Below are 22,627 nucleotides of genomic sequence, written 5' to 3'. Positions count from 1 at the left end.
AATGTTACTATGGTGTGGTTCATGATTAACAAAATTGAAGGAACCCGTACAATGTTTGACTGTGGTACATATGATTTTCTTTCTTGTGTCATGGCGTTAGGTACGGAATTGTCCTGTAAATCATGGTTTATTGCTTGCTTTCTTGCCCGGCAATCCCGCACGAATCAAAATTACGTGATCCTCAATTGAAGTGAAATGAAATGGCATGGTATCGTCATGTTTGATCCCTTTTTGTTTTGGCCAATATCAAAAATAAATTTAGATGCTTATCTTTTCCCTGTCATACAAGGTAGTAACACTTAATGGAAATGACTAGGTAAACAATGTTTGCTTGTGGGGAAATTTATATATTTGATTTTCACACAACATATCCTTAAATATAAAATTTAAGTGTGACTAAGTCTTAATGATAGAATTAATTATCTCTTAACCAATTTATAGAACTGAAATTTGTGAAGATCCTGGTATTTTACCTAAGTGTCAAAAGCCGTAATTGAATACTAAAAAAATGTAATAAGCATGAATCTTTGCCATTATAAGATAAAATGACGTTATTAATTATAAATATTTTTCTTTTCTTGTTACCGAGTGAGGATTTTGACATAAGAAAGGATTTAAATTCTTAGCAAAACACTGATGCCAAGTTCGTTGAAAAGTTTGAATAACAATAACAATCGAGTACTGACATGAAAAGGGATTTGAATTCTTCACATATCTATCGTTAGTTTCCTAGCAAAAACACAGATTCTAACTTCATTGTAAAGTTTGAATACCAATCGGATACAATCATAATATGTACATGAAAAATTATTCTTAAAATAAAATTTTATTTTATTTTTAAAATTTCACAGCTGGATGTTTGGTCTAGTGGTATGATTCTTGCTTCAAATGTGAGAGGTCACGAGTTGGATTCTGGCAACACCTGTCTTAAGTATTCAGTTTCTATAATATTATTATTTGTTGTTATTTTACTGATCATCAGTGTGGAAAATTATGCTATTTAAGTATTTATTATTTTACTATCTATAGGTTGATTTCTTGGTTCCAAGTTGAAACTTTCAACTATGTTAACTAAAGTTTATATGTAGTTTCCAAGAGTAAAACAGGAAATCGGGTTGCAACCTCAAATCAGTACTACTCTAATTGTTAATATAGAAAACAATTGTTAATTTTTCATGATTTGATACTTTACAGTTTACACAAGTCAAATTGACCAAAAGATTTAGTGGGTGTTTATTTTTTTTTCTAATAGAGTTATAAAAAATTACTTTCTGAGGGAGTTTAGTTGAGTGGATGTTTGGATTATAGTTTGTAAAAGTATTCCAATAGTTATTTTTCTGAAATTGAGTTTCTAAGCTAAATTTTAGCCTTAAACATATTTGTGGAGAGAAATCAAATATGATGTCAAACTCATTTTTTTCTCCAAATTGAGTTTGGAGCTCCCTATCAACAAACCAAACATAGTCTTAATTGGTTGAACATGGCGTATGAATTGTTGTAAATTCCTATTATTTGTCTTTGATTCTTATGGATAAATTAATACTAAGAAAATAAATTAAGCATTCATTAAGACATTACTACTAGAAAAATTAGTTTTCACGACGCTGATTTTAAGTCGGTTGATAAACAACTGTCTTAGAAAGAAATGCGGCGACATTTTTGTAAATAAATATAATCATTGTAAGACGATTTTGTGAAAACCGTTCTAAGACGATTTTGTGAAAACTGTCTTAGAAGGATGTCATTCTAAGACGATTTTACCAAATCATCTTGAAAGATTTTTGATTGTTTTTAAAATCTCCTTCTACTCTCTTGCCTCTCTCTATTCTTACTCACTCTGTGTGCCAACCTCGCATTTTTGCGCTAGGGTTTCTCCATCTTCCACCTCCGTCGTAATGAAACCAGGCTTCATCTCCATCTTCTCCTCCTTAACCTCCATCTTCCACCTCGTGTGTGTGATGGATGACTTAAGTGCATGACGATGAGCCAGTTGCAGGAGAAACACTGCACCTTCATCTTCTTCATTTTCCCTTTCTCCACTTTGAGGTGGAGAGCAACGACACCATCGACAACGGCAAGGCCAAGATCCATGTTCTTTTTCTCTCTCTTCCTTCTCTTTAATAAGTGCTTCTAATCTCATCGAGTTAGGGTTTAATGCATTTGGCCGATGGGTTTAGCAATGACACCTATCTCATTTGAACCAAAAATTGAAAATCTGGATAATAGAGGCAATGACCCTTAATCTTTTTTCCAGTAATACTTTTTTAACACTTCATGTTTTACTATGCGTGCAGATTTGTGAGTGCGACACCCTCTACTCCGACATATATATAAATAAATAAAATATATAAATATATTAGTAAACAAATTTATATGGGTAAAAGGTTCACATTCACTTCACTATTACCAAATATAACTTATTAAAAATATATTCGGCTCGAAACAAGATCGTCAAAATTTACAAAATGTTTTGTTAAATCAGTGAGGTAAAATGAAAATAGACTAATATAAACTTATGCCCTAATGTCATATCCTATCAGAGTATTATGTCCCGACGTCCTTCAGTAGAATGTTCCTTTAACAATTCACCTAGTCATCTGCTCCCCTGAACACAAAGTTCAAGATCATCACAGGATCCAAACACAAATAACACACAGGGAGTGAGTTATCACATTCCTAACTAATATAAAAACAAGACAACTATATATATGCATATCATATAAATGAGATACAACTTACTTAAACATAACTCACGTAATTCCACCACTTTGTCATTTAAAATTCACTTTTCAATCATCAATCACATTTCACATGAATCACACACTTAGATCAATACATAATAACACTAATCAATTTCATAATAAACTATTAGCAAGCGCATGCAACAGTTATGCTAAGACTCAAGCCTATATGCAATGTGATACCATGTCAGTGAAAAACCACCCTGGGGTGCTTAGGAGTACATAACAAGACACACCACAAAATGACTATGTCAGGTTACATCCACTAAGTAAAATCATAGGGAGACCAGTCAGGGTCACGTTGTTTTGCGAGAATGCTCCAACCATGTGGGATCGACATAGGCTTAAAGGAGCACTCAAACCGAGTGATCCCCAAGGCCTACACTCCGAAGAGTTCGTCAGGGTCTCTCCCTCTTGATTCAGGTCCAATCCCTAAAATATTTTTTTTGCATGCAGACACTGCTCATGAATTATACAATACTCACGACCTCACACTCGTGTTTTAAACATGTTTAACACATTGCGCTACAATTTAACACTGGTTCCTAAATAAGAAATCTACACTTTCTCTTTAACGCTGGTTCCTAAATAGGAAACATACATTTTCTTTTTAACACTGTGCATCAACACTTTTCTCAAGATAGCACTGGTCGGGTTATTGTACAATTCACAGCTTACAACACAAGTAATGTCACATCAAGTGTTAACCACACACTAATTCACAACCAAAACTCATTCACAATTTCACATCTCATAATGTCACAATCCACCATCACATGTTTACACGTATCTCACAAATTAACACATGTTCAACTTTGCACTTATACTCAATCTCAATAACAATACTATAATCTCAAATCAACATGTTATTCCACAATTTATCACATATTTCATTTATAAACACTGCTTATGAAATATATAATATTCACGATCTCACACTCGTGTTTCAAACACGTTTAACACATTGCGCTACAAATTTAACACTGGTTCCTAAATAGGAAACCTATACTTATTCTTTAACACTGCGCATAAATATTTTCTCAATATCAACACTGGTTGGGTTATTGTATAATTCACAACTCACAACATAATTATTGTCACATAAGTGTTAAACACACACACTAATTCACAACCAAATATCATGCCCACAATTTAACATCTCGTTTCATAATCCCAAAATGGTGTATCATTGTGCCTCATGTTTATTTATGCATCCTCATAACATTCATAATGATATTCATAAGGTACAACATACACATGTACATCAAATCTAACTATAATATTCTCAAACTCCAACACTTGAATAGTTTTTTTTGGAATCATACTATAACAACACTACAATATTATTTACATAAAATATTAATATAAATAAATATATAGCTAAATCTATATATATAAAACCAGCAACATACATCATATTGAATCATGAATTTCAAAGTAAGCTTTCAATTTACCAATTCTAAATAATTATATGAACATTTTCCCATATATATAAGTATACATGAATTCATATATATTATCTAAGAATACAACACATAGTCTACTAGATATCTTTGGTCAACTTCAAATATAATATTAGTTTTAAACTATAAAAAAAACATGAAAAGGAGAAAATAAAAAATCAATATCTCACTCCCTCTTACGCTAAATCTCTCCTTACTTAATTTCATCAATTCACGATAATTAGAAAAAGGTTCAATTATAGGGTTTACACTCAACACAAGAACACATCAATTTCACATCAATTGGTTCGTCAAACATATGTAATTCACAACTATAATTATAAAGATAAAATTAAAATTTGCAGAAACACCCCAAAAACCCATCTAATTGATACTTTAAGGATCTCTACACATGTTCTCATTACTCCCCAAATATGAATAACTCATCCTTTATCTCGATGTAGTCACTCAAGCATTCTCCATTATCAATTGGGACATTTTCGGTGCTCTCTAGAGTTCCTCCTCCGATTGCTCTGTTAGGGTTCCCAAACGTTAGAGAAAAGGAGAAGAGATTGAAGTCTCTATTCCATGGTCCTACATGCGATGGATCTTTCTCCCTTCATAGATACTATTTTTCAAATCCCAACGGTGAAGACATGAGTATATGAATCTCTAACCACATATCATAATTTCACGACAATCCAACGGTTAATAAGTCTGTGATCGTAGTTTTACCGAAACGACTCTGGGTTTCTGCGAGAAAAGAAGAGTTTTTCTCTCAACGCCAACATATTTTCGTAATTCCCAACGGTGAAAATGCTCTAAATTGAGCTTCAAAGCTGGTTCTTAAATTTCACGATGATCCAACGGTTAATGAGTCTGAGATCGTCATTTTTCTGAGATAAGTTTGGTGATCTGCGGGAAAAGAGAGGGTTTTGGAAGGAAGAGAAGGAAAACGAAATTGAGAGGAAGAGGAGGTTGAGAAGCTATCGTAAGTCTTATTTATAACTAGGGTACTCACAACCTATTATTTACTCTATTTATTTATTTATATTATTTTATAAAAACAAACTCTATTTTATTTCCTATGAATAAATAAAATATCATTTTTTTATTTTCTCTCAAACCATTATTTTAGTTAATAAATTTATTTCTCCTTATTTATTTAATTATAAAAATCTTATTATTTTTCTAAAACTCTATTTATATTCAAATAATAATCCTTTTTAAATTAGTTTATGAAAGATAGGATGTTACAGTGAGGATATTCCCTAATATCTTGACTCTGATGTACCAGGGTTAGTAGAATGCCCTATTAACATATTTCTTCCCAGATTGTTTCGGGTAACATCAACATTTTCTTTTTATAATTGTTTTCTTTCATTTCTTGTAACTGTATCCTTGACTGTTTATTTTTCCTTTTATTTTATTTTTGTTTCAGTTTTTCCAATCTCCTCATGCTTCATTGAGAAAGCTATCTCTGGGTTCTATAAATCAATACATTATGTTAATGCCCTCTGCCAGTGTATCGTGAGACTCTATTTCTATCATCTCAGTTCTCAGGTTATTAAAGTATTACTGAAGTTTGAAATTAATAGTAATAGTCTAAATGGTTTTGTACAGGCCTTATACATATCCATGGATCAATATCTTCAAGGTCTATTTATTTTCGCTAATGACCCTGCTGCTAAAGTACGAAAGTTGGTGAGTTCTTAATGCATTATGTGCATGTATTTGATGTATAACTCAAAGTCTCAAATGAAATGTTTCCCAATATTGGTTTATTGCTGAATTACTTGATGTTTCTTTTCCAAACCAACCTTATTCTTGCTAGTTTGAATTGCTAATAGTTGAAAGATTTGGTCTTTTGACCCTATCTTCTGCTCGGTGTGTATTTTATCTTTTAATTTCTAATATTTCACAAGGAATTTGATTATTGTTTTTTTTTTCTCAAATGAGTTATTACTATTTCTTATTAATGTTGGAATCAATTGAAACCATCCTAGTTGCTATTGATGACCAGGTTTGTGCAGCATTTGTTCAGCTAAGTTTGCCCATCTTTCTTGGAGGTGCACTTGTTTTGGTTCATTGGAGTTTTTAAAGTTAATTGAATACAATTATTATTTTTGGAATGTTGCATTTTGAGGTGGTTGATCTATTTTATTCTTTGTCACACTATATCTAGGTGTTTACTTATTTGAGTAAGTAAAATTCATTTGGAAGCAGTAAAATCAGAATATCTTGCATTTTATTATATCAATATGCATTTGTAATTTTCCAACAACTTATACCAGTAAGCACCAAATCTCTTGATGATGTGCTTTCTTAAAAATTAATGTTATTTCTATATGCTCTTTCTTATCTATTGTAATTGTTAACTCACTGCAGCCACATTTACGGATTGTGATTGAATACATGTTACTAGTCAAAAAGGATACAAATGATGAAGTAGCCCTTGAAGCCTGTGAATTTTGGTACTATTTGTTTGGGATGTTATTTTCTCAATGTTACAACTAGTAGCCGAAGTTCATCATTTAACTTCTAGATATTGATATGAATCACAAGGAAAATAATGAACTTAGTTATGTGTATTTTGCTTTATTGTGTTAACTTTTTGTTAAGGAGGGATGGGGTTTCAAGTTGTTGTAATATATTCTCATTCAAGAAGTATCTCTCCCCAGGCTGTATAATTTTAGAATTTTAGACCATTGTGTCAAGTTCATTTTGTTTTTAAACTTGATCAAGTACTTGTTCCAAATCACTCTTGTCCCCAAATTTGCTATGGTATAGCCATCCTGATGAATTATTCTACACCCAAGTTCTAAGCCATACTATTGTGCAGCTATGTATATTCATTTTATACTTCTGTCTGAGATTGATAAATAGGGTTCATTTGGTTTGTCGTTGGTTACTAGGATGGCATATGCATAATGAATTTCCCATTTCTACAGTCATCATGCTGATGCAAATAGGAGTTTGATGTTTCTATTACACAATGATGATATATTTCTTGTTAAGTGTATTTAAAGTTTTAAACTACACTTAAACTTTGTCTTTTTTATATCCTGGGTATTTAGCATCTTTCTTTTTTTAATAATTTCTATTGCAGGTCTGCTTATTATGATGCTCAACTGCCACCTGAAAACTTAAGAGAATTCTTGCCCTGTCTTATTCTCTCTTTTAATAATTTTGGATGATAATAAGCGGGTTCAAGAGGTTGCTTGTTTAGCTTTTGCAACGCTGGAAGAGGTTCTAACTACAATTTTTGTTCATTTACCCTTAATGAATTGATTCAATTACTTGATTTATTTTAAATTTATATAAATTTGAAATTTGGTTACTAAACTTTTATGATAGGAGGCTATTAAAGAGTTGGCATCATGCTTGGAAATTATATTGAAGCACCTAATGACTGCATTTGGGAAATATCAGGTGATTTTCCAACCTTAATAGTTAATAGTTAATACATAGTATTTGTTTATTTGTTTATTGTAAAATAAATCATGTTTGGATGACCTCTTTTGTTATGATATTGTGCTACATTTCTTATCATTATGTGTATGCTCATACATCTTTAATTGTAGTCTTTTGTTTTAAACTTTAGAGGCGAAACCTCGGAATTGTATATGATGCTATTGGAACTCTAGCTAAAGCGGTTGGAGGAGAGGTGAATCAGGTATGCTATTTTTTAAAATTAAGGAGTTAATTCTTTTTGGGGATGGAAGTAGGTTTTATGGATTATCTACAATATTCAATATGTCCATAATGTTTGCTTTTCAGTAATAAGAATAATTGTGAATTCATGTTTGGTGGTTTCATTTGCAAGATTGGAGGCATCAACCGTAGATTATTTCTTAGGTTCCAACATGATATTATCTTTTTCTCTATAAGACTTACTTCTTTGATGGAAATCATTGATAAACTAATTTTTTCAAACCCTGTTCTAAGATTTTCTCTGCAAGGTTGGAGGCATCAACCGTCAATTCTTTCTAAAATCAATCATGACTAAAGTTGTTCTAAGATTTTTTTAATGTTAGAGAAGTCCTTAATTTGGCTTTTAATTTAGTTTCTTTAGTTTTCAAAAATAATTGCAGCTAATGCTATCCATATCCCTTAAAGGCATATTTCCCTTGTCTCCAAATCTTCAATTCTTTTTTGTATATATAAAACCTGAAATGGACAACAATTTTGCATCTTCTGAACTTTCCTTTGTTATTTGACATATTGTTATCTGATTGAGATTAATTAAACCAGAAATTGTATGATTTCTTGAGATTATGTTGATCTACACTATTTCTGCATTGTTCTTTGAGGGGTTACACAATGTTCTTTGAGGGACCTACTTCTGCATTGTTGTGTGGATGATGCTCCTAATGTAAGACAAAGTGCCTTTGCCTTACTTGGATACCTTGCGTGAGTAAGTTGTATGTATACCTGAATACATTATACCCAAGCCCACATAGCCATAATTTGTTCCTTGCCCCTGGTGTCTTTTGAAAGTAAATCCACTTTTTGAAAGCAAAAAATTATTTATTTATTTATTTGGGGTTGGTGAGGGTAGGAGACTGGGTGGAAATAAGTTTGGGTTTACCCAAACATGTTATTTTTACATCTTTTTTAGGGAAACAAGGATTGTTCTGTGAACTGTATCTTTTAGTTGATGGAATTCTAACGATGGTAATTTGGCTAGGTGTGCCCGGTTCATTTGCACTCTCGTTTGTTTGATTTTCTTGAGGTTGCATCTAGGGGTGGGGTAAACGGGCCCAGGTCCATGGACTAGCCCACGGGGCCCGTGGTCTGCGCGGATTACAGACCAATTTTTTTAAATGGTCCATGGGTATGTCATATTTTTTGGCCCGCCCCGCTTAACTCGTGGATTATGCAGGTTTGGCCCATGGGGTCCACGGGTTGCCCGCAGCCCGCATTAGGTTTGATTTGTGTGACCCTGACCCCATTATATTAGGATTGATTTTCTCTTTTTCACTTTAAACTTTTCTTTTAAGATAATAGATAAAGAAATATATTAGATAAGATAAAGATTTAAAGTTAAAAATAAAAGATTTAAATTAAAAGATGATAAAGATAAAAAAAGGATAAGATAAGAAAAATAAAAGATAACAAAAATAAAAGATTAAGATAAAAAAAATAAGTGATAACATGCTAAAAATCTTCCTTTTTGATATTTTCTCGATCTTTTTTTCTTTTAATCTATCATTTTCATATCTGCAAGCCATAAATAATAAAAATATCAATTCTTATCATTTAAGCTAAAAATAATTGTTAAATGAATATTTTTAAAGATATTTCAATATATTTTTATTATAAAAAATAGTTCACATCATATTTAGCAGTTATCATTGTAGCAGACTAAGAACACTTTTTCTCCTCACGATTTTTCTCCACCAAGCAGTCACGCACGCGCGCAAGTCATACGACTCTTTCCTTTACAAGGAAAACAAAACGCGACTCACACTCATGCAGTCACGCGACACACCACAGTGGCACAGCCTCGGCCCACCACCGTGCCACCATGCAAAGTACATCTCTTCTCTCTCTAGAATTTATTTTTATCCTATTTTTGTTGGGACTAATTCATTGTTGTTGTACGCTTAAATGTGGAGATGGAGAAGGCTCAAGCTACTTCAAATATGGAATCATTTGTTGTTGGAGATGTTTAAATTTCATATTTTAGATTTATTGCTTGAATTTTCTTTTGTTAAGACATTATTTATTTTATTGATGTAATTGACTAATTATTGAGATTTTATTTACATCTGTATTGAACTTAATTTGATTGTATTGTATTTTTATTAAAATTGAAATTCTTTTAAAACTAGGCCTGTGGACCGGCCTGTTTGACCTGCGGGGTACGCGGGGCGGGAGTGGACCAATTTATTTGGTTCGTGTAAGAAGCGAGGCGAACTGGCCCAGTCTGTTGCCAATGTAGGTGGGCCTTACGCGGGGTGGGCTGACCCGCTTATCCACCCCTAGTTGCAGCCAAACAATTGGTATGTGTGTGCGTGATATAAACTTATCCATTAAGGTTGCATTTATTTGGTCATTTTAGTCTTATATTGTGTCTGATGTATAGGAGATTTCTAAGGTAAATGAGGCTATTTAAGTAACAAATAATGCATGCTGGGCAATTGAAGAATTTGCGGTTAAGGTATGCAATTTTTAATGAAGCGGAAAAGGAGATCTTCTGTTGGTGTTGGTGTTATGGGCTATATTAGTAACAAGGTCTTTATCCTTTGCTTTAGAATATTCATTTTTTTCTTTACTGCTTGAGTTTGTAGCATTTGCTCCCTACTCAGTACATTATCATTAACATAATCTTTTTCCTTTTGTTATATATAGTTTTCTGCATTACTCACTTATCAATTAGGTTCTTATTTATTTTCTGTATCTATTGTGGACTTGGAATACAATTGGTTTGTTTGGGGGTGCCACACAAACTAATATTTTGTATAGTATTGATATATGGTTTGCTCACCATGCAATACTTTTGGTGGCACTAGTTGGTCAATTTCAGAATTCAGTTGAAACGTCTTACAAAGGTACCCTTTTAAGACGATTTTTAGCTAAGAATCATCTTAGGATTCTCTATGGAACCGTCGTAGAAAGTGCAAACTGATTATGATGACGGTTAATAGCTGACGTAGAATGTGCAAATTAACCGACATATAAAGTTTTTTTCGTTGTAGTGCATAGATATTACACATCTACAATTATAAAGCATACAAAATAAACTATGGTGAAATAGATTAAACGAGAGCAAGGTTTTTCTTGCTTAAAATCTAAATATATAACATTTGGGATAAATTGTTGCACGGTACTAATCGAGTAGTCCTTTTCAATTGAACTGAGAACTACAGTTAGGCAATTAATAATTAACTTTTTGATTAGTGATGCAGGAAGGGATGCCTAATGCTGCAATAGCGAGAAAAAGTTATTTAAAGTGAGATTGTATCTAAAAGGTTACATGTAAAGATATATTCACCCAAAAAATTTAGTGGTTCAAGATTACAGTATATATGAAATATGGTAAATACATTATCAGTTGCTTATTTTATAAATAATTCCATTTTAAAAAGTCTTGTCCACTAAAATGGGATAAGAGCCTAAATGCTTGCAGTTTTCAAAAACATGTAAAACCACAATATGTGTAGTGTAAGGTCGAAATCACAAGATATATAAAGGCATTTTACTATATTTTTTTTATAAAAGTTTAAGCAGTGTTAGTAACTTAGTAGTCTTATTTGCACAAGAAGAGCTAGCTGCAAACCATGTTCCATGTCTGATTCAAAGAACTACAATAGTTGACCTCCTTTAAAGTTGACTTTTTCTGTCAAGTGCAAAAAGTTGTGCTAGACATTATCTATTTTTCACTTTTTATTTTACTTGTTAATGTCTAACTTTGTGCAAAAAGATTATTGGAGCACTACAAAAAAGTCCATGAAAATGATTAGAACATTTCAGCAGTCATTGTGGTAGAAAAAGAGTTGGACAATTTATTGAAACTGGAGGAATTGATGTGGCCTAAAGATCATGACAATTTTTTTTCACAAGAAAGTCTTTCAAAGTAAAAAAAAAACGCAATAGATAGAATAAAAGATGATGAAGTGGTGGTGTTTAATGATGAAGAGATAAAAGAGATGTGTTCACAAACTATTTTGCAAATCAATCTTTTTATTTCAAAATTCAAATCCCAAGTGGAGGAGGTGATTAAATTAGTTGAAGGGGGAAAATAAAGCTAGAAATGGTGTAGGTGCTAAATAATTTTTTTACAAGAAAGGAAGTATCAGAGAGTCAATCAAATGCATTCTACAAAGGCACCATGAGTAGGTGAAACACCTACTCTTTTCTATCTATAATTTTGTGGGTTGGTGGGTATAAATGTTACTAATTTGGTCCTTAGCATTCTCAATGCAAATGGTGATCCATTAATAAGATCCTGATAACTCTCGTACTTAAAAGTGAAAAGTCCATCACATGCCACCTATTGGTCTATGTAATGTGTTTCTTAAGTTTGTTACCAAGACAATTACGAACAAATTAGAAAGGATTCTTTCAATCAGTGTGGGTGAAATGCAAAGTACTTTTGTCCTTACTAGGCTGATTACAGATAATGGTCTTGTGGCCTTTATATGATTCCACATGAAAATCAAATCATCAAGCATAAATGAACATATAATTAAGGTTATCCTTGTTATGTTATATTGTTAAAATCTATTGTGAATGAAATTATATATGTCAAGATCTGACATAATAATTACATGATTCTCTTTCTCTTTGTAGCCATAAAACAATATAAAGTGATTATATTTAGACATTTATTATTTACAAACACCACAACAATACATCTCATTTCTCTCTATTTCTCTTCTTATCATATCATACCATTAATCTTATCACTGACTTATCTCTCATTTCTTCCTATCTTTCTCAAGGTGTCTACATAGCTAGGGTGTCTAAGAAACATTTTCCAATGGTAAAAGGACAAGACAACTAGGTGAAGCCCTAGTAAAGAAAGTGACATCTCACCCTCTAACTCCCATTTCTTCAATCAAACTCAACTCCACATTCACCTCGTTACAATCATGTGTAATTTACTCTTAAAATAACACAACATTAATAAACATCGACACACAACACAAACATTACTAGTACAACGTGTTCCAACACTTGCATATCAAAACAAAACAAGACATTATTATTACCGAAATGTTCCAAATCCAATCCCAATCTCACTTCCCTTCTTCACCCTCAAGCTCTTCCATTCAACGTGGCTACCCTAGTTCCCACACTAGTAGTCCCGCGTTGGAGGATGATGCATGCAAAAGAAGAAGAAGAAGAAGGAGACTTGAAAATGAATATTGAAAGGGACAAAGAGGGTGATGATCATGTGTCCATTTTGGCACTTTTGGTTGTTGCATTGAGAAAATCTTTGATTGGTTGCAGCAAATATAGTAGTAGTAGTTGTGACCCTTCTTCCATGGAGATTGGCTTGCCTTCCAATGTTAGACATGTTGCACATGTTACCTTTGATCGCTTCAATGGCTTTCTCGGCTTGCCTGTGGAGTTTGAACCTGAAGTCCCATAAGGGCTACTAGTCTCAACTCACTTCATGTGTTATGCCAAATATATTTTTTAGACTTATGTTTGAGATCTATGATATATATTTGATTTTTATTTTGAGTCTTTAATAAATTTTTTCGTTGTTGTGAGGTTTGATATATTAAAAGTTTTGTTTTGGGTTTTTGTTGTCATTTAAGTGATGATGTGGTACCATGCCAACAATTGACATATATTTGAAGAGTCATTAAGATGATGTCACATCACTGCTTAACTGATGATGATAAAGATTTAAAATAAAACTTTAAATATATTTAGGAGGCAGAACAATAATTTTTTTTTCAGAAACTCAAAACAAAAATGAATTATATTAAGAAATTAAAAGTTATTTAAGTCCTTTTTAATATGATTTAGTTTTATGTAATTTCGTTATAATTGTAGTTACTATAGTAGTCATGAAAACAAGACTTATAATGACTTGATAGTTGAAGGGAGAAAAACTAAAGAAAAAAGGTTAGGTATCGGTTCAAATCTCTTTCATTAACAAAAACTAACAAATTAACTACTAACATTTGATGATAAAAAAAAACTATTAGTGACCGAAAACTTTGGTCTTTCATTGACTTGCTAAGTGAGATGACTCAAATAAGGCTTTGTAGTTTTTAGTTACTGGTAGTGTTTAGTGCAGCTAGATTCTCTTCATGTTCTGTTTGCTATGCTAGTCATCTTGAGGTTCTTCTCCATGGCTATTTGCTGATCCACTTGTGTCACAGTGATGTTCAGAGCTGTTTTTCCAAAGTTACTATTTTAAACTTCTGATAAATGTACTAAAATAAAATTTTATTCTTTCAGAATTTTACACTTTTTAAAACAAATACATAATTAGAGTTTAATTTATATACAGTATAGAACATCATAGTAACATTATCTAATAGGAATAAACTGTATCAGGACTTCATATTAACTAACAGGATGACATAAGAAAATGGTCAAATCCTGTTGGATGTCAATGCAAAGATATATATATAAATTAAACTGATTATAATATATTTAAGAAGCATTTTCTTTTTTTTTTCAAAGAAAACACTAACAAATGGCTCTAACCTTACCACAGTGTTCGTTTATGCAATTTTAAAAATTAGTACTTATATACTTTGTTAAGATAAATTTTTCAATAAAAACAAAATAAAAAAGTAAAATGAAATAAATTCCTCCATATCCATAAGTTTATTTGCAGAAGTTTTCTCATTTAAATTTTTCAAAAAAAATGTTTTTAACTTACGTGTAAACTAATGTTAATCAAGAGATAAGTTTTATCCATTTTAACTTCTTATTTTTTTCTCATATAAATACTTACGGGGAAGTTTTTCCAAATTGAGCCATAGACTAATATCTCTTATCATGTGAATTTATGTTGTTCTGCATGGAGGTATGATCCCTTGTCATAGTTGTTATTACAAAAGTTTAATGCTGTGCCAAAAAAAAAAATTACCAAAGTATAACAGAAGCCAGATATTATATAAATAGACATGAAAATAGTAATCCTCTCTCTTCCCTATGTGGTTACGATCATAAAACATTTGATCATTTCTTGCAATTCTGCATCAGATTTGCCATTACACCCCTTGTTGATGCATGCACACTCCATTTTAGATGACAAACAATCCTATTTGTATTTTGTTCATCTACTTTTGGCACTGTTCTCCACTTGAATCATTAAATATCCTTGAGAATATTGAATCTCAGGTCTCAACTTATATCATCCAGTGAGTGTTGATATATTTTTCATTTTTTTTATCCATAGTGCAAATATTTTTGGGGTATCAACAGAATCAATGCAGCTTTCCTATGATGCCACCAGAGGAAATAGTGTACCTACATTACTCTTGTTAATGCAAAGACAGCTGTATGCACAAGGAGGTCTACAGGTATATTTCCCATGTTTATTTTTAGAACCAAAAGGTGATTAATTAGAATAATTACATTACTTTGCCAAATATTGCTAGTTAGTGGATGATCAATCTCAAAATTTTATTTGATTTTCATTTCTGATTTTACTAGAAAGCTTTTATATGATTTGCTTTTATGCCAGACTTGAAGTTGATATATTGATGTACATATTCAGGTTGAAGGAATCTTCAGAATTAATGCTGAAAATAGTCAAGAGGAGTTAGTAAGGGAACAATTAAATAGAGGGATTGTACCATATGGCATTGATGTGCACTGCTTAGCAGGTCTTATAAAGGCATTATACTGTTATTAAAAAATTTCTTTAGGATCACTTCCCCCTCCCCCCCTCCCCCCCTCAAAATACTAATTGTTTGGAGATTATTGCATTAGCAGAGACCATGAGTAAACTTTACTATTGGGATTATTGTATTAATTTGTATTCTTGTATCATTTTTAGGCCTGGTTCAGAGAACTTCTAACTGGGGTATTGGACCCTCTTTCACCAGAGCAGGTGATGCAGTCCCAATCAGAAGAAGAATGTGCTCAGCTTGTGAGGTTTCTTCCTCAGACAGAAGCTACTTTACTAGATTGGGGGATAAACCTTATGGCTGATGTTGCTCAACTGGAACATTTGAACAAGATGAATGCTCGTAATGTTGCAATGGTTTTTTGCACCAAACATGACTCAAGTAAGTCAAAATCTTGTTTTTATTGTAGTTTTTGTGATTGTCTCCCTCAAATCTTGGTTTTTGATTTGTTACCATTTTATTCAAGGCTTAATTACCAATTTGTTTCTCAAATTATTTAAAATAGGTCAATTTAGTTCCCAAATTTTAAAACACTCCTATTAGGTCTTTCAATTGATAAAATTACATTAATTAAGTCATTTCATGTCCATTAATTTAAGTAACGGAATTGTCTTACGGGACACTCACTTGGAATTAGGGGTGGGTAAATGGGCCCAGGTCCATGGACTGATCCATAGGGCCCGCGGTCCGCGCGGGTTACGGACTAATTTTTTTAAACGGTCTGTGATTATGTCATATTTTTGGGCCCGTCCCGCTTAACCCGCGGACTATGCGGGTTTGGCCCGCGGGGTCCGCGGGTTGTCCGTAGTCCGCATTAAGTTTAATTTGTGTGATCTTGACCCAGTTATATTAGGGTTGATTTTCTCTTTTTCACTTTAAACTTTTATTTAAAAAATAATAGATAAAGAAATATATTAGATAAGATAAAGATATAAAGATAAAAATAAAAGATTTAAATTAAAAGATGATAAAGATAAAAAATGATAAGATAAGAAAAATAAAAGATAACAAAAATAAAAGATTAAGATAAAAAAGATAAGTGATAACCGACTAAAAATATTTTTTTTTGATATTTTCTCGATCTTTTTCTCTTTTAATCAATCATTTTCATATCTGAAAGTCATAAATAATAAAAATATCAAATTTTATCATTTAAGCCAAAAGTAATTGTTGAATAAATATTTTTAAAGATATTTCAATATATTTTTATTATAAAAAATAACTCATATCATATTTAGTAGTTGTAGCAGGCTAAGAACACTTTTTCTCCTCACGTGTGCTTAACAAATATCGAACTAGGCTTCTTGTTGACAATATATACTAAAAATTGGTTACTAGTATTTGATATGCATGGTAAATAATATGTAATAATTATTGTCTTTTAATCACTTAACTTGATTTTATTCTAATATTTATTATTATTTCGAGTTTTAGGAAAAGAAGATGAAGATATGGAGATGGAGAAGACTCAAGATACTTCAAATATGAAATCTTTTGTTGTTGGAGATGTTTAAATTTCATATTTTAGATTTATTGCTTGGATTTTATTTTGTTAAGACATTATTTATTTTATTGATGTAATTGACTAATTATTAAAATTTTATTTACATTTGTATTGAACTTAATTTGATTGTATTATATTTTTATTAAAATTAAAATTCTTTTAAAACTAGACCCGCGGACCGGTCCGTTTGACCCGCGGGGTCCGCGGGCGGGAGCGGACCAATTTATTTGGTCCGTGTAAGCAACGGAGCGGATTGGACCGGTCTGCTACCAATACGGGCTTATGCGGGCGGGCCTTACGCGGAGCGGGCCGGCCCGCTTACCCGCCCCTACTTGGAATTGTCATGTCGCATGTCATGCTTACCAAATTATCGCTATTAACATCAAATTGACAAAAAAGACTTCATTGATGAAATTTTAACCATTGAAGGACTTAATTGGAAAGTTTTAAAATTTTGAAAAAAATTAATGCATTTTAAATAATTTATGGACCAAATTGATAATTAAGTCTTTATTCAAAATTATGGTGTTTGGTTAGCGGTTATTGTTGATCTATGGTGCAATAACAATGTTTCTAATTATGTTAACTTTTGGTGAATATATGCGAGCGTGTGCCCCTTAAGTGCTAAAACTAAAATAAATGGTTTGCTTTCTTTTCTTCCTTTGATGGTGTTTTTTTAGTATGTCTTGCAAGACTATAGTATAGTATGTGGTACTGGTCTAAGGTTATCAATAAATATTAATCCACATTTCAATAACAACATTTCTGACCTGTATACTACAGATGGCAGATCCTTTGACGGCTTTGATGCATGTAGTACAAGTGATGAATTTTCTCAAGACCCTTGAGATGAAGACACTAAGAGAAAGAGAGGGGTCTACGGTAAAATCAAATACTGTTTCAGACTTAAATTCTTTTGGTGATGATAATCACCAGAGCTCTTCACAGCTTAAACTCAAGGATGGCAGTGAAAATGGAAGTGATTTTAGTGAAGAGGATAAGGTATTTGTCGCTGAAGAACCTTCTCAACCAAGCTACCCTAGTCATCTTATTGAATATTATGGCTATGAAACAAAAAGTGGATCCAAGGATTTGCATACACCTACTAAGAATATCATTCCTAGAGAAAATAGGTAATTGACTCTTGTCCTTGCAATGTTGTCTCTCAAATGTGCTCTTTGACAAATGAAATCTTCACTAGTGTAACTATAGGAGATCAAGCAAATATTTGCAAGAGCAAAAGCCTTGATTTTAGTAATTCCAACAATGTCAATGTTCCAAAAATGCGGTTGAGTTGCTAGTAGAAGGGCCTGCAGAGAAAAATAGAACTTCAATTACTAGGTTTATAAACCTTAGAAAAGATTTAGCTGAAGCTTGGCGTTGAAAGAATCTGATTCGTATTTGCATTTGAGATTTTTATGACTATGGACCTCGTGATTGGATGAGGGAATTAATGTTGTGTGAATATTCCAAATTTACAAGCTCTAGGCAACAAGTAAGGTGTGTTTGTGTGTTTCCACAATTGATAATATGCTTAGTAGTAGTTAGTCTTGGTTTCATGTGTGTAAATTGTGTTATTGTTTAGGGTTTGTTTCTTAACCATGTTTCTTCTTTAAATTTCATCAACCATGCTAAGTTCTAACACATTGTGTAGTACACAATTTAATGAATTCATAATTCCTATAGTTTCCTTTTTTACACCAATACATTTTCAATTTCCAAGAGTGAATGGTTTCATCTTCATTACTTTCAAGTCGTGTGTATGTATTCAGTATTCCTTTGTCTCAATGATCTTGTTACATTAGAGATCGTGATGAAACATTATGCTGACACACTACACACAAGAAAAACTGCCATTTGGGGGCCAAAGTCAGCTGAAACATTACTTCGAATGCTGAAACTACATCCACTTTAGTTTTCTTTTTCTTTTTTTTTCTTTTTTTTTTTTTCCTTTTTCAGCACCAAAGGCATTTTGTGATCGGTAAATTCCTTTGCAGCATAAAAGCTATTTAGGCTTAAACATGAACAAATTTTGATTTTAATTCCTATAAATTTTTTCTTTAGTTTTTGTGCCTTTAAAATTAGTCTATATCCCTGTGAAATGAATGAATTTTGATTTTTGTCACTGAAATGTATTTTTATTTTAAATTTTATTTTTCCAAAATTTGAAATAACTACTCAGGACACACTGCATGGAGTGGGCCAATGGGTAGGGGTGTTTATGGCCTAAGTCAACTCGTGTGATTCAATTCGATTAATCCAACTCAACTTAATCTATTTATATTGAATTTGATTCTTTAAGTATTCAAGTTAAATTCGATAAATCCAATTAAGATCTGATCATATATGGTTGGTAATAAATTTTTTAATCTCAACCCAATCTGACTTAACTCATATCATATAATTAAATTTATTATTATATAAATTAAATATTAAATACAAAACACATTAATTTTTTATATAGTTTATCAAATTATTAAATTAAATCACTCATATTTTTTTGTTTTTTAAGTTGTTTTTATCTTTGTCTTGATTTTGTCTATGTTTTTTCATGTTAATATAATACTTTATTTTAATATAAAATAAAAATATCATATTAACATTGAAATAATTAATATTTTAATCAAATATTGTCATAATTTGATTTTTTTTATCTTTTTGAATGTATTTAGTCATCATATATTTAAAAAACTTTTAAAAAAGTAAGTTATTACTTAAAAAAAATTTACAAAATATTTTTTTAAAAATATTAAAACTTATTAACTTGACCTGATCGGGTATGTAAAATTTTTTTTACATAAACCCAAATCTAACTCAACCTGAAAAAATTTAATCCCATTAAATAACCGATTTAGTCAAACTCAATTCTATTAAGCCGTGAACATCCTTAACAATGAGGTGTGTACAACAATGCAAACTCTTGTTAAAAAAAATTATTGATCACTAATTTGTTTCCCTCGATCTTAGACATAACTCACAAACCAACTCTCTTCCCGTCAATAATGAAAAACTAACACGTGTCCAGCTATGGTTTGTTGTAAATAAAAAGCACGTTAATGTTAAAAAAAAAAAACACTTACCTTAGCATAAAATAATTACTATAAATAAATAAATAAAATAAAGTTGACTTTAACATGAGTGCAAAATCCATTTATTTTCTTTCACTAAAAAACTTTACTTAAACTTAAATAATCCGGTGTCGTCCAGCAGTTAGGATATCTGCTTTCACCCGGAGACCCGCGTTCGATTTCCGGTAACAGAAAACTAAAGCCCTTTTATTTGATTCTCTTGCATAAAATTCATATGCTAAATTAAATTGCAAAATGATCCTTCCATTTTGGTATTTGTAAATGATCCTTCCATTTTGCAAAATGATCCTTCGACGAATTGGTCTCAAACTCCCACCTTTTCCTTCAATTCACATCATATGCAAATTTATAAGTATATTGAACTTCAGCTTCAGGAGTTTATTAAATTATGGACTCTGAAGGTTAGTAGTAAGTATATTGAATGTTGCTATTGCTGTTAGGATTCCTATTTACAAGGTTAAGAGTCAGTTGAGAAACAAATGCAACTCTTTGAAGTTTGAACTATGATATTGAGAAAAATAGGTTACTTTTTTCTTTAGCTTCATATCCAATTTTCATTTTCTTTTAACATTATTAGAAAAGTAATGGGGCATTGGTGTACCAAACGAGTTAAAAGGTTCTACCTTATATTGGCTTTAAAGATATTGGTAATACATTTCCATATTATTATGAAACTGGAGTTACTTTAAAAACATCTTCTTACATTAATTGATGTTCAGGTTAAACCATAAAAATGTTGTTTGAACTTCTTCTCGACGGGTAAAGATGCAAGTTAATATAATATTTTTCAAAGTTGTCTACATGATTTGTTCCCTTTTTGTTAGCTCTAATAAAAATAACGTTTGTAGCTCTTGCCCATGGGAGATATACAAGATGCCTTTTTAAATTTTGATTTGTTTACAAGTGTTTTTTTCCCTGCAAAATATTCAAGTAGATGTCAAATATAGGGTCATATGCAGTTACGCACAAATCTCCTTTGAAGCTTATATGTTTTAAAACAATTATAAGCATAATATAGTTAGTCAGCATAACTTGTAGGTTGAAATTCAATCTGTTTTACGGTTCTGCTGCTGTCACTTACAGATACATTTCCCATTTATAGGAGGCTTATGTAAAAGCAATAGGGAGGGGCTTCTCAGCCTCACCTTTTAAGACTTTCACTATTCGATTAAGAGACCTTATGAAAGGAGACAACCATGCTCGAGATATGTCTCGCTCTTGCAAAGTTTCTTTGAACTTTGAAATATAGAGGGCTCCTAATTAGAATAATATTTGATAAGTTGATTTTTCCTCTAGAGTCAATTGCTGTCATATGGGCATGTGGTAAAATATATAAGCTAATATTCAGGTCACTACTGCAGTATAGTGTATGAACCCATGCTTCAGTATTAGCCTATTAAATTTTGGAAGGTGATATATTTGGCTTTGTCTACCTTTAGCATTTTACCCTGCTGACAGGCACCTGATGTTACTGTTGAGCCTTCGGATGATGTGAAGAATCCGTCAAGCAATTGGCAGTTTGTGGTTCTGGAGTTGGCTGGTTCTCATTACGCTGCCGTTTGTATAGAACAGGATGGTACCGATGCAGGTATCAAGTCTTGTGTTATAAGGAGTATACTGTATTAATGCTAGTAGCACAGTATTACGACATTATAACGTACGTGGTTGCATGTTTGCATATTAAACAGCCACATTCGTACTTGTGTCCATTTATGTCTCCAACAATTGTGTGAATAGCATAATTTGTGCTACTATTATGAGTTTGGATAGTTACTACAATATCATGTTTGTGGTTTGCAGGCAATGGGAGTATTCCAATAAATCTGACCCTAAGGAAAACAATCCCATATGTTGAGGATTAATGAAATGGAAATTTCTGCAATAGCTTTACATTCGACCTTCTTTTAGCATCTTGGAAGGTGGTTCCAATTTATTTTAGTGCTCCATTTGTTCTTGTTGCCTAGATTTGGTTTGGAGCATATTGCACTCCTGGATTTCGTGGTCTCTTTAGTTGTGGAACTCTAGTCAACAAAGTTGTAGTCCATGTAATTTATAGTGTTATGATTATGATTTATTTATACATTAAAATGTTTGAAAATTACCATTCATAGTGTGTTATTTTTTACAGACTTCCTTATTTTTATTAACCATAATATATATTTTTTTTAAATGCTATCCAGTCTAACATGTTATTTAATTTAAGTTGTTTTATAATTGTGAAGATTGAATGTCATTCTGAAATCCACTAGGGTCAAACCTGTAGTGGAAGTTTGGATAATTTGCTTGTAATTTCAAGTTCAAACTTCACTGTTACCGTTCTACACCAAAAAGAAAATTGAATGTCGTTATTAATCTTCAGTTTTATATAATTAGAAAATATAAAGAACATATTCATCTGGTAAGCATAACCCTCAATTTAAATTGATGGTTTTATTAACCAAGTTACATAAAGTGAATGCAAGCCCTACCTGAGAATTCTATTTGAGAAGCAAAAAAGCCTCCTTATGTTTTATCGTGT

At 31.8% G+C, this 22,627-nt stretch overlaps 1 pseudogene; it reads left to right on the top strand.

Annotated features, from left to right (window-relative positions):
• Positions 1-13,067: 13,067 nt before the first annotated feature.
• LOC100789668 (rho GTPase-activating protein 1-like) lies at positions 13,068-18,404 on the top strand (annotated as a pseudogene).
• Positions 18,405-22,627: the final 4,223 nt, after the last annotated feature.

This window comes from Glycine max, chromosome 10 (genome assembly GCF_000004515.6).
Source record: "Glycine max cultivar Williams 82 chromosome 10, Glycine_max_v4.0, whole genome shotgun sequence".
NCBI lineage: Eukaryota > Viridiplantae > Streptophyta > Magnoliopsida > Fabales > Fabaceae > Glycine > Glycine max.
The sequence above is the reverse complement of the archived record's forward strand: the minus strand, read 5'-3'. Positions and strand labels throughout refer to the sequence as shown.